At 41.0% G+C, this 19,471-nt stretch overlaps 1 protein-coding gene across 2 annotated transcripts in view; it reads left to right on the top strand.

Annotated features, from left to right (window-relative positions):
- The first annotated feature begins 2,567 nt into the window (after nt 1-2,567).
- Zranb1 (zinc finger RANBP2-type containing 1) overlaps nt 2,568-19,471 on the top strand; it is a 59,147-nt gene continuing 42,243 nt past the window's right edge. Inside the window, exon 1 of one of the 2 annotated variants that reach the window (XM_028868665.2) lies at nt 2,568-2,633. The gene's annotated coding sequence lies outside the window, so the exon portion shown is untranslated. The remainder of the gene's footprint in view (nt 2,634-19,471) is intronic. The other variant, XM_028868658.2, reaches the window with a different exon arrangement.

The raw sequence follows: 19,471 nt of genomic DNA, 5'->3' as shown, positions 1-19,471 counted from the left end.
GCCGGCCATGGGAGCCCAGGATCCTCGTCTCCTTTCTGGCAGTGAGATTACAAGCATGCTCTACTACACTTGACTTTCTTATGTGGATTCAGGGGCTGGAACTCTAAGCTCTTTACGTACTGATCCATCTCCTCAATTCTGAGAACTACTAGATTCCTATCAAGTGTCTTTTTGTCTTTAAAGTGGTTTTCTGACTTTGTTCTTCCTTTCAATGACAAGTTAACTTTCACTTTAGTTTGCTCAGCAATCCCATTTGGTAATTGTGGTTATTTTTGACGTCGCCTCTTTCTGTGCCATCGTTCTTGCCACTAGGATGAGCCTTCCTTACTTCGTGTGCTTATTCCTTGGAACGCAGATTTTTACTAGACTAAACTGAATTAAAAAGCTTCCTCTTGGGCTGGAGAGATGGCTCAGCAGTTAAGAGCACTGACTGCTCCTCCAGAGGACCCGGTTTCAAGTCCCAGCACCCACATGGCGGCTCACAACTGTCTGTAATTCCAAGCTCTGACACTCACGCACAGACATACATTCAGACAAAACACCAATGCACACAAAATAAAGATAAATAATTAAAAAAAAAAAGCTTCCTCTAAATCATATTGTTTTTTCTTGCTAAAATAACATACAGCTTGGATACCTCATCATGTGATTGATGCTTATGAGTAGGTAAAATGCTGTGAAGCTTTGATTCAGGAAGGGGAAGCTGGAAGTATTCAGAAGTGCTTAAAGGAAATAATTCCAAAGTGTTAGTTGAACTATTGTTCTTACATAATAACATGGTGTGTGATTCTATCTATATATGAGTTAATTATAGGCTCAAGAATGTGTTTTATAGGCAAAAGGCTATTTTTGTTTAAACTGAATTCATGGATAAGTTCTTGAGCAGGATGGGGGTGTTGAAGGCCTCTACTTCATAGCAATGACTACAGAAAAAGAAGCACCCCAAGGGTTATGGAAGACGTTGGTGAAGGGAAGCTATAAAAGACATTATTCTTTGCTGGTCATGGTGCAGCTGTACATATGTGTTATATCATTTAATGCAAAGAATTTAGAATACCATAGACAGCTTTACAAAGTGAGTTCCCACCCAAGTTTGGAAACCTCAAACTTCAAGTAACATGGTCATCCTCTTGTACCAGATAGATCCAACACAACCACTAAATGCCCTCCCAGAGTGCTGTAATTTTCTGGCAACATACTATTTAAACGTTTTTATTTTTATGTGTGTGTTTGTGCAAGTGAGTGTGGGCGCTGGTACCAGCACAAGAGGGCTTGGAACCCCCTGGAGCTGGAGTTACAGGAGACTGTAGCCCATTGAAGTGGCTGCTGGGAAGTTAACTCTGATTCTTTGAAAGAGCAGAAAGTGCTCTTAAATGCTGGCCATTTCTCCAGCCTCCTTATTATTATTATTATTTTAAATCATATTTACTTATCGCGTGTGTAGATCAGAGAACTTGTGGGAGTTCTCTTGTTCCACTATGTGGGTTGTGAGAACGGAACTCAGGTCGTCAAGCTTGGCACCTTTACCCACTTCGGTCCTCAACATATTACTTCTAAAGCAATTTACACTTTGAAAAAGTTTGAGTATAAAAATTTTTTAGGTGAAGCCGAGCATGGTGGTGTGGCACACCTCTAAGTACAGCACTCGGGAGGCTGAGGCAGGAGGTTCAGGAGTTCAGGGCCAGTCCCGGCTATTTAGTGGGGTTAGAAGCAGACTGGGCTACAAGAGACCCCTTATCAATCAATCAATCTCAATCAATAAAATGCAAACTAAGCAGAGCTAGTAATCCCAGCACTCTTAGGGAGGCTGAGGCAGGAAGACTATTAGTTCTAGGCCAGCCTGAGCTACAGAATGAGAGTCTGTCTCAATATACTGAAATTAAAAAAAAAAAAAAGTTTTAAGTTGCATAAGGAACAGCGAAGCAGCCTCCCAGTTAGCAAGCGGCTCACTTCTGAGATGCAAGACTCGCGCTTGATTCAAAGCTCTGGCGACTCTGCTGCAGAGAAGAGCCCACGGCGGCCCCGCGTACCTGCCCCCTGCCTTCCACATGCATCCCGTACCCGCACTTCCGGACACTTGCCAACGCCGAGGACGCGTCGCGGGACCGCGCGCGCCGCGGCCTCACAATCAGGACGCACGCTGCTGACGTCAGCGGCCGCGGCCCGCCTCCTGCGCCTGGAAAGAGCCGGCTGTCTATTGGCTGGACTTCCGGCGGCCTCGGAACCAATCACAGGACGGCGAGCAGCAAGGTCCAGTCCCTGACGTTGTGCGGTCGCCGCGGGGTTTATTTAGCTCTAGGGTCCTGACCGCCGCCATTCGGAGTCCTCAGCGCCCGAGGCCGTCCCTCGTCCGCTCCGCCCCTGCCCCCGAGCCGCGGCCCCCGCCTCCGCGCCGCCTCTCCGCCCCTCCGGCCGCTGGGAGCCGCGCGCGGGCCCGCGGAGACCATGTCCTGACTGAGGCGGGAGGGCGGAGGCGGCAGCAGCGGGGTGGGCGGCGGCGCCGAGGGAGGCGGAGAGGGGCCGGGCTCGGCTCGTCGCCGCGGGCCGTGCGGGAGTCGCCGCCGCCGCCGCCGCCGCTGCCGCGGCCGCCGGGCGCCGCGCGTCAGACGGGGAGGAGGAGCCGCGGCCGCCAGGTAACCGGGCCAGGGCTGGGGGCGCCGCGGCACAGGCCCCCTCGCGGGTCGGCCGCGGCCTGACGGGCCCTCGCGGGGCCCAGGCTGCTAAGCGTCCGGGCGGCAGCGTTGCGGGAAAGCTCATCGCAGGCCCGGGACTGCCGGCAGCCGCGCGTCCATCTTGGGCTTCCCGGTGCGGGGAGAGCCCAGAGGCTGAGGGAGAGTGGCCCGCTCGGCTTGTTTACCGACCTGAGTTGGCCACTGTCCGCTGCCTGCCTGGCGCTGCCCTTCTGCCCGCCGCATTCCGGCAACTGGGATTCCTCCCGAGTCCGAGTGTGTGGGTCTTGTTCCCATTCCTCAAGTAGGCCGTAAACACCCGGATTTGTCGCTATAAGTTGGTGCTGGTCTCCAAACTTGTATTTTGGTCCCTTGTCCGCTTTCGCTCCGCCTGGTACAGTGGCTTGCCGCTGTTGCCATTTTAAAGCAAATCAGGGCGAGAGTTGAGGCTTCGGGTGGCGATGAGCACCTGGAACTCTGCTCCTAGTAACGATCGCTTAGTGCAGCTACCTTGTGCTTTGTTGTTGTTGTTTTTCTGCTCGGATTTGGCCGGTCATTGCACAGACAAAAATGTAATACTTGGTTTAAGCGCCGGGGACAGGCAGTTTAGGTTAAGGCAGGAAGTTTGAACCCGCCCATTATCTTGGAGACACACTAGTGTTTTGAAACCACCTTGCTTAGACTTTTGTATTTCAGCCCTCGATTTCCCCTTTCGGTTACCGTACCTTGACTCACTGTTATCCTCTACTACTGCCAGTGTTTGGGCTCATCGTACGTTTGATCTGTGATGATGATAATAAACGTGATGTACAAATACTTGGAAGTGTTATATAATGAATGGCTCCTGTACCTTGTGGGTCTCTCATTTAGTTGACTTTCTGTCAACTTTTGCAGCATCCATGGTACCTTTGTTGATCAAACATGGGTGACTTGGTATACGTAGAGAAGCCAGGGAAGATCTTGGTTTGACAGGGGCCATTAGAAAATGGCTATACTTGGGAAAGGTAAAGCTGGATCTTGTTAGTTTAATTAAATGAAGTAGTTGTAAATATATTTAGAAACCTGCTCTCTCTCGATTTGGGGGCTCTTAAAATAGTCTCATTAAACTTTTGTAACTTTTTTTTCATTGATCTGTGAGGGTAATAGGACATTTTACATTTTTCTGGAGAGGATGTTATTTGAATGCTTTGAGAGATTTTTACTTGTTGCTATTTTAACACCTTTATTAGTGCTGTTGAGTGTTGGGACACCATTTATTTACTCTTGAAATGTGTTTGGGATAGGATGATGAACTCATTCACGGTAGTGTATTTTAAGCTAATGGCCTTGATCCAGTTCAGTGTACTCATAGGGGTTATGACATATCACTTTTAAAGTCTGAGGATTAAGCCGAGCATGGTGGTGCACGCCTTTAGTCTCAGCACTCAGGAGGCAGAGGAAGGTGAATCTCTGAGTTCTGGGCCAGCCTGGTCTATATAGATCAAGTTCCAAGATAGTCAGGACTATACAAAGAAAACCTTCCTCCTCCCATCAAAATAAATAAATAAATGTAAATAAATAAATAAAAATGTCTGAGGATTAACAGAATTCAGTTGTACAACATTTGAGGTAAATTGATTCATGTGTAATTGATATAGTGAGAGTCATTTCATGTATTTTATATTTATATTGCTTTTATAAATTTTAAATGTAGTTGCAGAAGTAGGATGCTAACTTTTTATGTAACTTGATTCGGTTTTATATGAGCATTGCTATGGCCTTCCCCTCTTCCTTAGAAATACCCTCTTGTTTGAACACTTTTCTCTGTTTGTGGTGGCTTATTTGGAATATGCCAATTCCCATTTATGCCTTGGGTACATTATATTTTGTGTATTTAAACACACCTCTTGCCACAGTATATAAACCTACAGAAATGAATGAAAAAAATTCAAACTCCTTATGGTGTTCAACTTTCTCAGTAGTCTGGTGATGATGTATCCTTTAGTATTAATTTTTTCTTCTTCCCTATATGAAGCTCAGTCTAGCAAAATTTAAATTGTTTGTTCCTGTGAAGTCCTCCTCTTGGTCTTTATTTAATCCACCCTTTCCGTATTCATGGGTCTTAGTGTGGGACAACTTCAGTGCTGTCTCCTAAGAACCCTCTTGAGGCTGGGCCGTGGTAGCACGTGCCTTTTATCCTAGCACTTGGAAAGCAGAGGTGTGAGTTTGAGGATAACTAGAGCTACAAAGAGAAACCCTGTGTCGAAAAACAAACAAAACAACAAAAAATAACCCCCTGAGAACTTAACCTGGAGGAATATATTTGCTCTTCTTTTGTGTGAAACTTTTCTACTTTTTTCCCCCTTATTCTGTGGTAATGTAGATTTCTTTTTATGGTTTCTGCTTTCCAACTGTATTTTTAAGGATCAGAGAAATGAGTTTATCTATGGAGACAGTACAGTTGGCCCTGAAAATATGGTCTGGCAAAGTATTTCTGGTTATAGAGGTATTCCAGGATATACAGTTTATATGCTTTCTACTATTGGAGTTTCTGGGATTTGGGGTGACTTATGAGACAAAATATTTGAAACTATGGTCATGTCTTAAAAAATACTTGGTCAGTATGTTTACATCTGTTAGCACTTTTTTTTAAAAAAACTAGTACAAGGTGTTGGTATTTTTCCAATGACTGTGTTATATTATTCAAATGAAAATGTCTGGTTTCCTTCACTGGGTCTGAGGCAGTAACTTGGCTTTGGATTTGGTACTAGTGACAGGAAGGGTAGCTATCCTGCATTATATGCAAATGACATGGGAAGAGCAATAATTTGTAGCCTCAGTTTGCATTTCTAACCTCTGATGCTGGTGGTATGTATCAAAAGGCCAGTGAGGCAGAGGAATATGTAATATAGCTCAGAGCTAGAATGCTTACCTAACAATTAAATTTGATCCCTAGCATCATAAAAATAATAAACAAACAGGTAAGCTTTAGCTTCATTAAATACAAAGATAAATAAAAGAAAGTTAATTATATGTCCTAAACAAGGAAGCAGAGAATTGAAGGGGGTTATTTAAAGCAAAACAACAAATCACAGCCATTATATACTGTCTACTGAATTCGAATTGCAAGTGTGTTATTGCAGCTTAATATGCAGCACTAAATGAGGATCCTTTCCTTCAGCTACACAACAAGGATTTTGGCATATATCTAAAGAATACTGTCTCAAAATAATCAGTTTATAGTTGAGAATAATTAGGCTTAAAGTTCAGTAAATTTCAACATACAGTAGGAGAAATGGATAGCTACATTAAAAAAAAATTAAGTTGGAACCCTGACTTTATCTAATATTTTAAAGTTTAGCTCTTAAATTTATGTTTATGGTCAGCCAGGCGGTGGTGGCATAGGCCTTTAATCTCCCACCATTTGGGAGGGAGAAGCAGGTGGATCTCTGTGAGTTCGAGGCCAGCTTGTTTTGCAGAGTGAGTTCCAGGATAGCAAGGGCTACACAGAAAAACCTTGTCTCAAAAAAAAAAAAAAAAGAAGAAGAAGAAGAAAAACTTTTTTTTTTTTTTTTTTTTTTTCCGAGACAGGGTTTCTCTGTGTAGCTTTGCGCCTTTCCTGGGACTCACTTGGTAGCCCAAGCTGGCCTCGAACTCACAGAGATCTGCCTGCCTCTGCCTCCCGAGTGCTGGGATTAAAGGCGTGCGCTACCACCGCCCGGCAGAAAAACGTTTATAAATCATATGAAGTAAGGGATCCAACTTATTAGTAGGAATGCTAACTGATCTAGGTTTCAGTCTCATTACTGGTATTGGTCTATGAAAGTGCTTTTTACAAATCCAAGTAGCCCATTGACTTGATAAGATTACACTATTATTATTAATTATTATTATTATTATTATTATTATTATTATTATTTTAGTTTTTTTTTTTTTGAGACAGAGTTTCTCTGTGTAGTTTTGGTGCCTGTCCTCAAACTTGCTCTGTTGACCAGGCTGGCCTCACACTCAGAGAGATCCGCCTGTGCTGGGATTAAAGGTACCACCAACGCCCGGTTACATTAATATTTTTAATAGTTAATCAATTTGTTGGTTCAATTATTTATCTCACTTGGATATATAATTCTATTTATTTATTTATTTATTTATTATTTTGTTTTTTTAAAACAGGGTTTCTCTGTGTAGCCCTGGCTGTCGTGGAACTCATTCTGTAGACCAGGCTGGCCTTGAACTCAGATGTCGAACTCATAGGCCTCGAACTCAGAGGTCCTCATGTTTTGCCTCCCAAGTGCTGGGAATAAAGGCATTCAACACCAGGCCCACCTGTTTTTTTTGTTTGACAGGGTCTCAGTGTCTCATGACAAGCCTAGAACTTGCTATGTAGAGCAAGCCAGCCTTGAACTCATAAGAAATCTGTCTGCTTCTACCTCCTGACTGTTGAGATTAAAGTTGTGTACACTGTGCCCGGTGCAATGTATTTTGTAGATTTGTGCATGTATACTCAGGAACCTTTCTTTTTCTTCTTCTCTTCTTCCTCCTCCTGTGGTGATATGTTCCTCAAAATATTGTGCACCCTAATAATATAAACTTATCTGGGGTCAGAGAACAGAACAGCCACTAGATATAGAGGCCAGAAAATGGTGGCACACACGTCTTTAATCCTATCACTTGGGAAGCAGAGATCCATCCGGATCTCTGTGAGTTTAAAGCCACACTGGAAACAGCCAGGCATGGTGACTCACACCTTTAATCCCAGGAAGTGAGCCTTTAATCCCAGGAAGTGATGGCAGAAAGCTGAAAGGTATATAAGGCCTGAGGACCAGGCACTTAGAGCCTGGTTAAGCTTTTAGGCTTCTGAGTAACAGTTCAGCTGAGAGCCATTCGGATAAGGACTCAAAGGTTTCCAGTCTGAGGAAACAGGATCAGCTGAGGAATTGGCGAGGTGAGGAAGCTGTGGCTTGTTCTGCTTCTCTGATCTTCCAGCGTTCACCCCAATACCAGGCCCTGGGTTTGTTTTTATTAATAAGACTCTTTAAGATTCATGCTACATCCTCCTTCTCTCTTCTTTGAGACAGGTTCTCATGTAGCCCAGGCTTTCCTAAAACTTGGCATGTAGGTGGATTTCTGATCTCCTGCCTCTGCCTTCCCAATGTTGGAATTACAGGAATGTGCTGGAGATGTAACCCATGCCCTTGTTCATGCTAGGTGAGTCCTCTGCCAATTAAGCTACATCCCCAGCTCTGCAATACCAAACTGTTAAGATGGCAGCATTTTACTACTTCATTTTTCTGAAGTATACTCATCTGTGGAAGTTTAGGATGAAAGGAACTTTGGGTTGTATTTTGTTGTATTTCTCACTTTTGAACCATACCTGTAAGTTGTAGAAATTTTTTCTTTTCTTTATAAGACAGGATCTCATTGTGTACTCCAGGCTAGTTTGGTGAATACTTTGCAGGCTGACCTAGAACTTGAGGAAAGTGATCCTTCTACCTTAGCTTTCTGAGTGCTGGCTTTGTTAGGCATATGCTACCACTCACAGCTATATTAAGTTTTTTGTTGGTTTGTTTTGTTTTGCTTTTTGAGACAGGGTTTCTCTGTGTAGTTTTGGTTCCTGTCCTGGATCTTGTTCTGTAGACCAAGCTGGCCTTGAACTCACAGAGATCTATCTGGCTCTGCCTCCCAAGTGCTGGGATTAAAGGAGTAAGCCACCACCACCCGGCTTATCCAGAATAATTTTTAAGTGTTGAATACAATGACATAAAACATTCAGTTTGGGTTTGGAAATTAATATTATTTTTAAAACTTAATATAGCTGCCAGGCGGCGGTGGCGCATGCCTTTAATCCCAGCACTCAGGAGGCAGATCTCTGTGAGTTTGAGGCTAGCCTGGTCTAGAGAGCTAGATCCAGGACAGGTACTAAAACTACACAGAGAAACCCTGTCTCAAAACAAAACAAAAAATTCTGTAAAATTGCAAGAACAGTTTTTTTTAAACATTTACTTTGAATTTGTTTACAATCCAGTAAAGAGTTTATAGACCAATGTAAGTCCCTGGACCATTATTTTCAGTAGGATTGTGTGAATAATCTCCAAAACATTTCATTCTGTGTTCTGTTCTGTCCCTTCCAGGACAATGAATTCTCATGTGTTCATAGCCTCATTATCAACACATGGCACACAATTGTTTCATTTCTAGTTTTTCTAGCTCTTCCTTGGGGATTATTTAAAGAAAAACTGTAAATATTTCAGTGCTGATTTCCCTCTCCCACTGGAACTATCCCAATGACAAGCAGGCTTGTGCCTCTTTGTCTACTACATCCTCTAATTCTGCAGTCATATCAGAGGCTTGATCACATTCTATTACCATGTATATTATTTGGTACATTTAGTTCATGGTAGGGCATATGACAGCATTAGAAAAAGGTTTTGATATTGCTCAGGTCTGTTATGTAGTAACAAATTAAATATTAGTTAGGGTTTTTGTTTGTTTTTTGTTTTTCGAAACAGGATCTCTTTCTGTGGCTCTGGCTGTCCTGGAACTCAATCTTTAGACCAGGCTGACCTTGAACTCAGAGATCTGCCTACTGCCACCCAAGTGCATGTACCATCACTGCCCAGCTAGTTAAGTTTTAAAATTTGAGCTTAACTCAGTATATTACAGTGGAAACAGGGAAAATTTATTTTTTTTTCATTATTTTTGGAAATAAGGTGTTTGCAGAATAAATCCATTATTAGAAATTCTAAAGTGAGTTTTACACAGAAGAACACATGCTTTGCTAACTAGTGTAGTACCATGCTGGAGAGCACATTATTTAATTGCCTTTTATTTTTACAAGAAAGATGACTTTGGCTCTAACAAATATGTAGAATATGCTTACTAATCACATAGACAGTCATTGCTTTTCTTTACAATGTGGTTATCTGTAGATTCTGTACCATCTAGACATGTCATGTTGTTAGACTTACTCTTTTTCACTTGGCTGAATGCAAACAGAAGGCTTTTAAAATTTTTATTAACATAGCATGTTTGTTTGTTTTTGTTGGTTTTTGAGACAGGCAGGGTCTTACTCTCTGGTTGTCCTGGAACTCACAGAGATTTGCCTGCCTTTGCCTTCTGAGTCTGATTCTTTTTTTTTTGGCCTTCTCCATTCTGGACTGTTATAGATTAGTATAAAGTCAGGCTGCTTGTAGTGTGTCCCTTCACCCCCACCCATTCTAGGTGCAAATTTAGTGTTTTGTTTTGTTTTTAAATAAATTTCTAGGTTCTACTTACTTGTTCAACTTTTTAGCCGTCTTTTTCATAGTTCTAAATCTAAAAAGGAAAACATGAATAAAATGTGTGTCGCCAAGTTTCCATTGTTTTTCAAAATGTATGTTTAGATATTGCCTGTTGATAGTCTCAGAGGGATTGCTCTGCAAGAAACTCAGTTAAGTTAATAATTCAAGGTTTGGATGGTGGGAACATGCAACTGAGTGTGAGCGCTTGGATATAGAAGGCCTGGATTCAAATTCTGGCTCTATCACTTAGCAGCTCTTAATTATTATTATTTTTTTCTTAAAGGTAGTTACTGTACTTTGTCTCTAGTCTTTAAAATTGGACATAATAATAGTTCGGAGGAGTGAATTGGCTAATATATGTAAAATGTTTCATATAATGCTTAGCAAGGTTTGTTAGCTGTTACTGTTTACTTGTTGAACAGGGCTAACTTTGGCAGAATTGTGACAGAGTTGGCCTAACTGTTCACCCACTTCTAACAATTTGGAACAAACAGTGCTTTCACTGTTCTGCATGATGCCCTTTGCTGTCTTTACAATGAAAGAAAAAGAAAAAACTTCATCCTGTTCTTATTACTTATACTATTGGAATCATTGATTTTTTTTTTTTTTTTTTTTTTCAAGACAGAGTTCTTCTGTGTATCTCTGGCTGTCCTGTAACTCACTCTGTAGACCAGGTTGGCCTCAAACTAAGTGATCCTCCTGGCTCTGCCTCCTGAGCACTGGGATTAAAGGCATGTGCCACCACTTACATTATTAAGTAACACATTTTAAGTAAAAAAAAAAAATTTTTTTCATACGGTCTCATTATGTAACCCTGGCTAGCATGGACCTTGCTTTGTACACCAGGCTGGTCTTGAACTCACAGAGGTCTGCCTGCTTCTGCCTGAGTGTTAGGTGTAAAGATATGGGACACTGTACCTGATGCTTTCATACAATTTTAATTCAAAAATAACTTTTATGTTTCAAATGAATAACAGAAGCTGAATTGATTTGAGAAATTGGTATGTTTGAACCAGATGGTAAATCTAAGTTGGCACTGCCTTGGAGTATTTCAGATGTTTGCTTCTGCCATTTTTTCACAGCCTTATTTCTTATACTTTTATGTAAAAGTTGCAGGTTTCTACCTCCTTCCCCCCCTGTCAAACGCGTAGCTCCTTTAGCATCTGATGAAAAGCTGCTATTACTGAGCTAGATATACTTATCAATGACCTTCTTATAGGTGCTTTGTAATTTGGGAGTAATCTGTTGGCAATCTCTACAGAGAATAGAATAATGAAAGAAATTTTGAACATGTTAAGTGCTGTGGGATGTCTTTCTGTATGCTGTGAATATGTGTTACTCCCCATTGGCTAATAAATAAAGCTGCATTGATTGGCCTTTGGCAGGGCAGGATGGAGCCAGGCGAGAAAATCCAAGAGAGATAGTAAAAGGAGAAAGAAGAGTAAGGGGAGACACCAGCCCGCCGCCTAAGAAGCAACAAGATGCCAGTAGACTGGTAATGCCATGGCCACGTGGCAACATATAGATTAATAGAAATGGCTTAAGTTATAAGAGCTAGCTAACAAGAAGCCTGATCAATAGACCTTACAGTTTGTAAATAATATAAGCCTCTGTATGTTTACTTGGGACCGAGTGGCTGTAGGATGCGGGTGGGAGAGATTCTTCCAGACAGCGGGGCGGGGCGGGGCGGGGCGGGGCGGGGCGGGGCGGGGCGGGGCGGGGCGGGGCGGGGCGGGGCGGGGCGGGGCGGGGCGGGGCGGGCGGGGCGGGGCGGGGCGGGGCAAGGCAAGCTTCAGGCTACAGTTAAGTTCTTAGAAAAGTCTCCTTATTAGTTCTTAGACAAGTCTCATTATTTTATGATTCTCGGGATGGAAGCCAGGATTTTAGGCATGCTAGACTGAATTAACTCCCAGCCCTCTTTTATTTTTACTTACTTATTTTTGTCTTAGAGACAGGGTTTTTCTCTGTAGTTCTGGCTGTCCTGGAACTCACTCTGTAGACCAGGCTGGCTTTGAACTCAAAGTGATCCACCTGCCTGTACCTCCAAAGTTCTGGGACTAAAGGCGTGTGTCTTCTCTTTTATTTTTAAATGCTGAATTGGCAATGTACTCTGAAGGTTAATTGTCCCAGTCCCACATACATCTAAGAAGTCTAATTATTTCTATAGTTTCCCTGAGCACACGTAGAATGTTTTACCTAGTTGTATCTGTCCACTACTTCTGAGTTTTAAATTGATTAGTTTTGTTTGAGATTATAATTTGGGGTGCATGACTCTGAAGTTATGGTAAAATTGATTTTACTATAGCTGAGGGACATGCATGTAGTATTCCTTGCCTTCTTTCTTACACTGTCTAGTAACTGAAATGCTTAGGAGAAAGTTGATTTTGTATTTAATTAGATAAAGTTGGTAAGTAAAGGGAATTCCTGAAATGACTAGGAGATAGATGAAAAGAAACGTCACTATTTATGTTATATAAATGTCATATATATGTTATATGCTAGATTGGATACAATTGTAAATAATTGTGTCTTCTAGGTCTTTTTTTCCTCATCAGTGGATTGCTAATTCCTGTTTAAGAGGGAGAACCTGTGATAATTCTCTTATTATGCTTTCTCCCCTAGTAAATGCATTCTTTATTTTTTTTTTAAGATTTATTTTTTATGTGCACTGATGTTTTGCCTGCATGTATGTCTGTGTGAGGGTGCCACACAGTTGTGAGCTGCCATTTGGGTGCTAGGAATTGAGCCTGGGTCCTCTGTAAGAGCAGCCATTGTAGCCATCTCTCCAGCCCCCTAGTTAACACTTTCTTTTTTCTTTTCTTTTTTTTTTTTTTGTTTTTGGAGACAGAGTTTCTCTGTGTAGCTTTGTGCCTTTCCTGGAACTTACTCTGTAGACTGGCTGGCCTGGAACTCACAGAGATCAGCTTGGCTCTGCCTCCTGAGTGCTGGGATTAAAGGCATGCACCACCACTGCCTGGCTTAGTTAATAAATTTTTATCACTTTGAAATGGTAATCTTTAATGGGGTTGGAGAGATGGCTCAATAGTTAAGACCATGTACTGTTCTTGCAAGAGGCCAGGAGTTGTGTTCCTAGCACCAACGTCAGGTGGCTTACAACTGCCTGTAACTCCAGTTTCGGGGGACACATCTGGTTCCCAACACTCAACATGTACACATGCATAAATAAAATATTTAAAAGAAAGAGGTTTGTGTGGAATGAAGATAGATCATCTAGTTGCAGTATGGGTAATCGCCTTGGTTAAGTAATGGCATAGTGCTGGTGTGGCCAGTGTCATTCTGATAGCTGTTTTTTGTTGTTGTTTTGTTTTGTTTTGTTTGTTTGTTTTTCTGAGACAGGGTTCTCTGTGTAACAGCCCTAACTGTCCTGGAACTCATTCTGTAGACTAGGATGGCTTCGAACTCAGAGATTCAAAAGCATGCACCACCACACCTGGTCTGATAACTGTTATTTAACTTGAATTTATTTTGTACTACTTTTCACATTCTTGGGAGGACTTTTACCAGGTTTGTTCAGTTCAGTCTTATTTAATAACAGGGGACTCTTTCCTAGGTAACAGTGATTTCTGTAGAGGAAGGGTAATTCTGAGATCTACTTATACATTGTTTTCACATGTATGAAGTATTTTTAGATGATACTTGGACTATAGCTCAGAGTACTTGCCAGCACATGCAAAGCCCTGGGTTTTTTTTTTTTTATTCCTCAGAACCACTACCAAAAATTAGTGATTTGTAAAAAATTGGTACTTGTGCCCTTTATGGAGCACTATCCAAATAATCAGTACATGGGTTGTGATAGTAGTTCATGTTGCTTAGATTTTTAATACAGAAGTCTGGCATAGAATGGCATACTTTAAGGTATCAAGGGATGGAATAGTCTGTCTTTTCTTTCTTTCTTTCTTTCTTTCTTTCTTTCTTTCTTTCTTTCTTTCTCTCTCTCTCTCTCTCTCTCTCTCTCTCTCTCTCTCTCTCTCTCTCTCTCTCTCTTTCTTTCTTCTTTTCTCAAGACAGGGTTTCTCTGTGTAGTTTTGGTGCCTGTCCTGGATCTAGCTCTTTAGAACCAGGCTGGCCTCAAACTCACAAAGATCCGCCTGGCTCTGCCTCCCGAGTGCTGGAATTAAAGGTGTGTGCTGCCACTGCCCAGCTGGAACAAGTATTTAATAAACAATTTATTCTTAGTAGTCTTGTCCCTTTAAACTGTTAATAGTTAAACTGAAGCTTAGAAACATGAAATTCTGATGTAGAATTCAGTTTTGGATATGGTAAATTTGAGATGTTTGTTAAATAGTTGAGTAAATGTTCTGGAGGCGACTGGATTCATTAATCTGAAGTTGGGTAGAGTGTCAGACTGGAAATAGAATTTGGGAATCATCAGCATATAGGTAGTATTTAACACCCACAGATGGGAGCCAGTGAGATGGCTCAGGTACAGGTATTTGCTGCCAAAGCTGATGACCTGAATTTGATCCCTGTAACACCCATAGTGGAAAGAGAGAACTGACTCCTGAAAGTTGTCCTCTGACCTACATGTGACCTACATACAAATAAAAAAAGGAAAGGAAAAAAGTAAAACCACAGATTGATTGAAATTCCTAAAAGAGTGAGTTGGTGATTAGAGCTGTGTCAACCAAGGAACTCTGGTGCCTGAAATCAGAAATAAAAAAGATTGAGGGAGAAGAGCTAGTGAGAAATATAGGAGAGCCAAAACATGTCTTGAAGTCTGGTGAGAACAGTGTGCTTAGTTGTGGGTCACAGGACCAGAAGGCTCCAGACTAAGCTATTTGACAAATTTTATGGTTTTTCTTTTTTTCCCCATAAGTTATTCATATTCCAAATATCAAAGTAGCAGGGGAAAAATGTTTTATAATTTTGTTATGGAAATTATGTTATTTTTATTATAAGTTACATTTTAATGCAATGCATGTTCATTTATTTCTGAGACACTGTCTCTGTAGCCTAGGCTGGTCCAGAAGTTGACATACTCCTGCTTGTACTTTTCTTAGTTCCGGGGTTTCAGGCATGTGTCTGCACACCTGGTCATATTTATTTATGTTATTATAAATTAAAATTTATTATTTTATGTGTATAAAGTTTTGCTTGCATGTATGTCTGTTCCCCACATTCATGGTGCTTGTGGCCTCCAGAAGAGGATGTTGAATCCTCTGGAACTAGAGTTACAGATGATTGTAAATCACCATGTGAATGTTGGGAATGAAACCCAGGTCCTCTGGAAGAGCAGCAGTGCTCTTGATTGCTGAGCCATTTCTCCAATCCATTGTTTATATTTTGATGGGGAGGGAAGTGAGAGGAGGACACAGTAAAGACCATGATTTTCAGCGAAACACTTTAGATAGTTGGTGATTCATATGTAACTCGTGTGGTAAGATAAGGGGGGGAAAACGTGTATAGCTAGCTTTTGCCAGTTTGTAATCTGTCTAGCTAGATAGGAATATATCTCAGATGTATCAAACATGAACCCCAGCCTAAAAGGTCAGTCAGAAAGGTGGTACTACTTCATTTGGTTTGTTTAAATCAGCTTGATTTGAACTTTGAAATCTCTTGACATTCATTCTCAGTTCCTAGGTTTTTTTGTTGGTAGTGTTGTTTTAAGAACTTTGGCATTATGCATTTTACCTTCTCTAGGTAAAGTGTTGTCTTTCATTGTATTCCATAAGGCTCCTTCTAGTTTTTCTGGTTTTGCTGCCAGCTGTGGGCTCCCAGTGCCTGTGGCTTGGTACTTTTTTTTTTTTTTTCCAGTAGTGTTAGGTACTGGAAATTAACTCAGGGCCTTGGAACATGCCAGGTATATGTTATATTGCTCAGCTATGTCCCCAGCAATTGGGATTATGAGACACAATTTGACTTTAGCTCAGGTTGACCTTGTGCTTACTTCCAATGTATCTCTTGATTCCAACTGCTGTGATTATAGACATGAACTAATGACAAAGCCCTACCTTTTCCTACTTAACACTGTCTTGCAAGCACATTCACCATGGTCTTGGTACTTCTGCACTTTTACCCATGGAGTTGATCTACTCTCTAGAATTTGTTCAGAGATTGCTCAAAAGCTTCACTGTTGCTTTTTTCCAGGTTATAGAATGTGACATTATCTGTATTTTGTTGGTCTTATAAAACACAATGTATTGGTCTGTAGGCTTTGTCCTGGGGTTTTGGAAACCTTCGCTGCCCTGATTGAAAATTGGTGGCAGTGAACTTAGAAATTGATATTCCAGAAATTAATCCTAAGAGGAAATACAGTAACTCCACATATCAATAAAAGCATGATTGCTTGAAATGTTCTTGGAGTCATCTGAGAGCTTCCTGTGATGAGACTGTAACTGAGTTTTAAGGATGAGCCTAAGGCAGTGACTTTATGTCTGCATCTTTGGGAGTGATGACATGTCAATAAGTTGAGGGTATGTGTCGTGTGTATGGAAGTGAGTGAGTGGGCTTGTGTGTGTTACAGGAGGGAACTGAGTTTGTATTGGAGAAACCTTCAGAAAAGAGGAGTGCTGTGGTAACAGTCAGCTGGATGTGTTTAGAAAACAAAGGTGCTTAGGAGGATATTACGGTAGTTCTGACCTGAGCCGAGGAAGGATTGATGCCAGTGGGGTGGAAACAAATAACTGATCAGATGGAAACTACTGGGAAAAAATTGTGTAGAAGGCAGAAGTCAAGGTGATTCTGAGATTCTCTGCTGAGGTCCAGGGATATGAGTGGTATCATTTGTGGAATGTGGATAGGAGTGCCTTATGAAGAAAAGATAAGAGGTTTAATGGGGATTTGATAAGTTATCTGAGCTCTGGAATGGAATTAAGTTTGTAGTTAGTGGGTTCTCTATGTCGTCAGGATCCTGCTGTAGCACCACTGTTTTTCCTGATGGTTGTGAGGAAGCTAGTGATATAGGAAGATGAGAAAAGAGAAATTGAGTGGGAATTTTGGCTTAAGAGTCAAGCAGAGCTTTCTTTCTCCCCCCCCACCCCCTTTTTTTTTCCGGTTTTTCAAGGCAGGGTTTTTCTGTGTAGCCCTGGCTGTCCTGGAACTCACACTGTAGACCAGGCTAGCCTTGAACTCACAGAGATCCACCTGCCTCTGCCTCTCAAGTGCTAGGATTAAAGGCATGTGACACTACCACCAATGTTTTTGATTTTTTTTAATTTATATAAATTTTGTAATTCAGAATTACTTTGTAATATTTTAAGAGAATTTGAAAATTGTGTGTGTGTACCCTCTTTCATTTTCTATAGTCCTTTAAGATGCCCTGCAAACATTTATAAATCTCCACAGTTTCACATTAGTAACTACATATTATGTATAGTTTATGTTAAAGTTAAAAAAAAACACTTTAAGACTGCTGTCATTAATTCTTTTGAAAAATTTCTCATTTGACAACTGAACTTAATCACAGTTTGTTTTTTAAAGAGTTTGTGCTTGATGAGGATTATTCATATGTGTTTCATATGTGTCTTTTGCTTTTTTTTTTTTTAACAGTGGGGTGCAGGTGTTTTTGGGTAGGCCAGGCCAGCACTTCATCACTTTAATAGAGGGTCAAGATTTGTAGTATAGTACCTAATTCATGAGGCATAAATTAAATGTGGCTTTGTTTCTTGAGTGTTTAGTAATAATTCATAAATAAGACTTAACTAAGCAGAATAATGTAATTTTAAATTATTTTAGGTTTGTTTTGCCTGCACGTGTGTGTGTGTGTGTGTGTGTGTGTGTGTGTGTGTGTGTGTGTGTATACACCACATGTTTGCCTGGTATGTGAAGGTCAGAAGGCATTGGATCCTCTGGAACTTGGGTTACAATGGTTGTGAGATGCCATGTAGGTGCTGGGAAACTGAACCTGAGTCTTCTGCAAAAACACCAACTGCTCTTAGCCAGTGAACTCTCTCTCCAGCTCTGATAAAGACTTCTTAAGAAGAAATGGATATAATTGTGACTCCTAAGACAAATGTTACTTGGTTCAAGTGTAACACATATAATTCTGTGGAGAAATGAATCCAGGAGCTAAAAAAAAAAATTCTTTAACGGGGCTGGAGAGATGGGGCTGGAGAGATGGCTCTGTGGTTGCAAGCACTGACTGCTCTTCCTGAGGACCCTGGTTCAATTCCCAGAACCCACATGGCAGCTCACAACTGTCTCTAACTCCAGTTTTAGGGGACCTGACACCCTCACACAGACATTCATGTAGGCAAAACACCAGTGCACGTAAAATAATAAGCTGTTAAAAAATCTTTTAAAAGCCTCTGTTATGCAGATTTTATTGTACCAATTTATTGAAATATGAGTCCTTGAATAGAATTTGGGAACCTAGATTGCATGCAGAATTAGACTTACTAAGTTAAATGACTTGGCTATAATATGGTAACATGATATTTAGTCACAGTTCTTTTTCAAGCAAGGGGGCTGGATAGATAGCTCAGTGGTTTAGAGCAAATACTGTTTTGTAGAGCACTTGCATTTGGTTTCCAGCTTTCAACCACCTGTAATTCCTCTTCTGGCCTCTGCAGGACTTGCACTTATGTGCACACACACCTACATGGACACACAGATACACACAATTTAAAAGAAAATTGTTAAAAGAAGAAACCCTCTTAGAACTATTTTCCTTGAAAATAATTTTATATACCTCATGAGGTGTGACAAATCTGGAAGAAAAAGGATACTTTCTGTTAATTCTTAGGAATGTAAAATCACACATTGTCCTCACTCTGATTTACTGAATGCCACAGATAAAAATGGCTCTCTCAGATGATCTCTAATGAATTGTAGCTTTCAGTTACTAAAACACAGTATCCGGTGGAGTTTCAACTCCCCAGAGTATGTGTCTCTATAGAAAACAGTCTAGTGTGCTTCTTTTGTTCTCCTCGAATTTCCGTTTGGAATTGCAAAGTTACCTGTATTTTTAGAATGGGCAGGGAAATTAGGCTGCTGTTTGTTCTTCATTTATGATAGCATTTATGATGAATAGTAATGATAATTATGTAGTGCTGAAATTTAACTCAGGGCCTTGCATATGGGTGACATGCTCTCCATTGAACCCTGCCTCCAAGCTAGTCTTGATATGATTATTACTATTTTGAATTTTATTACATTAAAAATTTCATTTTGTGTGCCTATGTGAGTTGTGTACCTTGGCAAGCATGGGGAGGCCAGAGGACAGCTTGCAGGAGTTCTCTCCACCTACCATGTGGATCCCAAGAATAAACTCAGGTTGTCAGGATTGGCAGCAGGCACCTTTACCTGTTGAGCCATCTTAGAGCTCCAATATGATTGTATCAGTGGCAGTTCTTTATTTTTGTCAGCCTTGAAAATTTAAGTATGTTATGACAGAGCACTGATTCCATGGAGAAAGATAACTGGCTGTTAGTTGAGCATGTAGTACAAGCACATATAAAATGCATCAAAGCAAGCATGGATTTTGAATGTAAATATTTTAAATGAAATACTATAATTGCTTTAGTGTATGTTTATTAATGACGTGTTCTTGTTATGGTAACTTTCTGCATGCTTGCTATGCTTTCC

Source organism: Peromyscus leucopus, chromosome 1, assembly GCF_004664715.2.
Source record: "Peromyscus leucopus breed LL Stock chromosome 1, UCI_PerLeu_2.1, whole genome shotgun sequence".
Lineage (NCBI taxonomy): Eukaryota > Metazoa > Chordata > Mammalia > Rodentia > Cricetidae > Peromyscus > Peromyscus leucopus.
The sequence above is the reverse complement of the archived record's forward strand: the minus strand, read 5'-3'. Positions and strand labels throughout refer to the sequence as shown.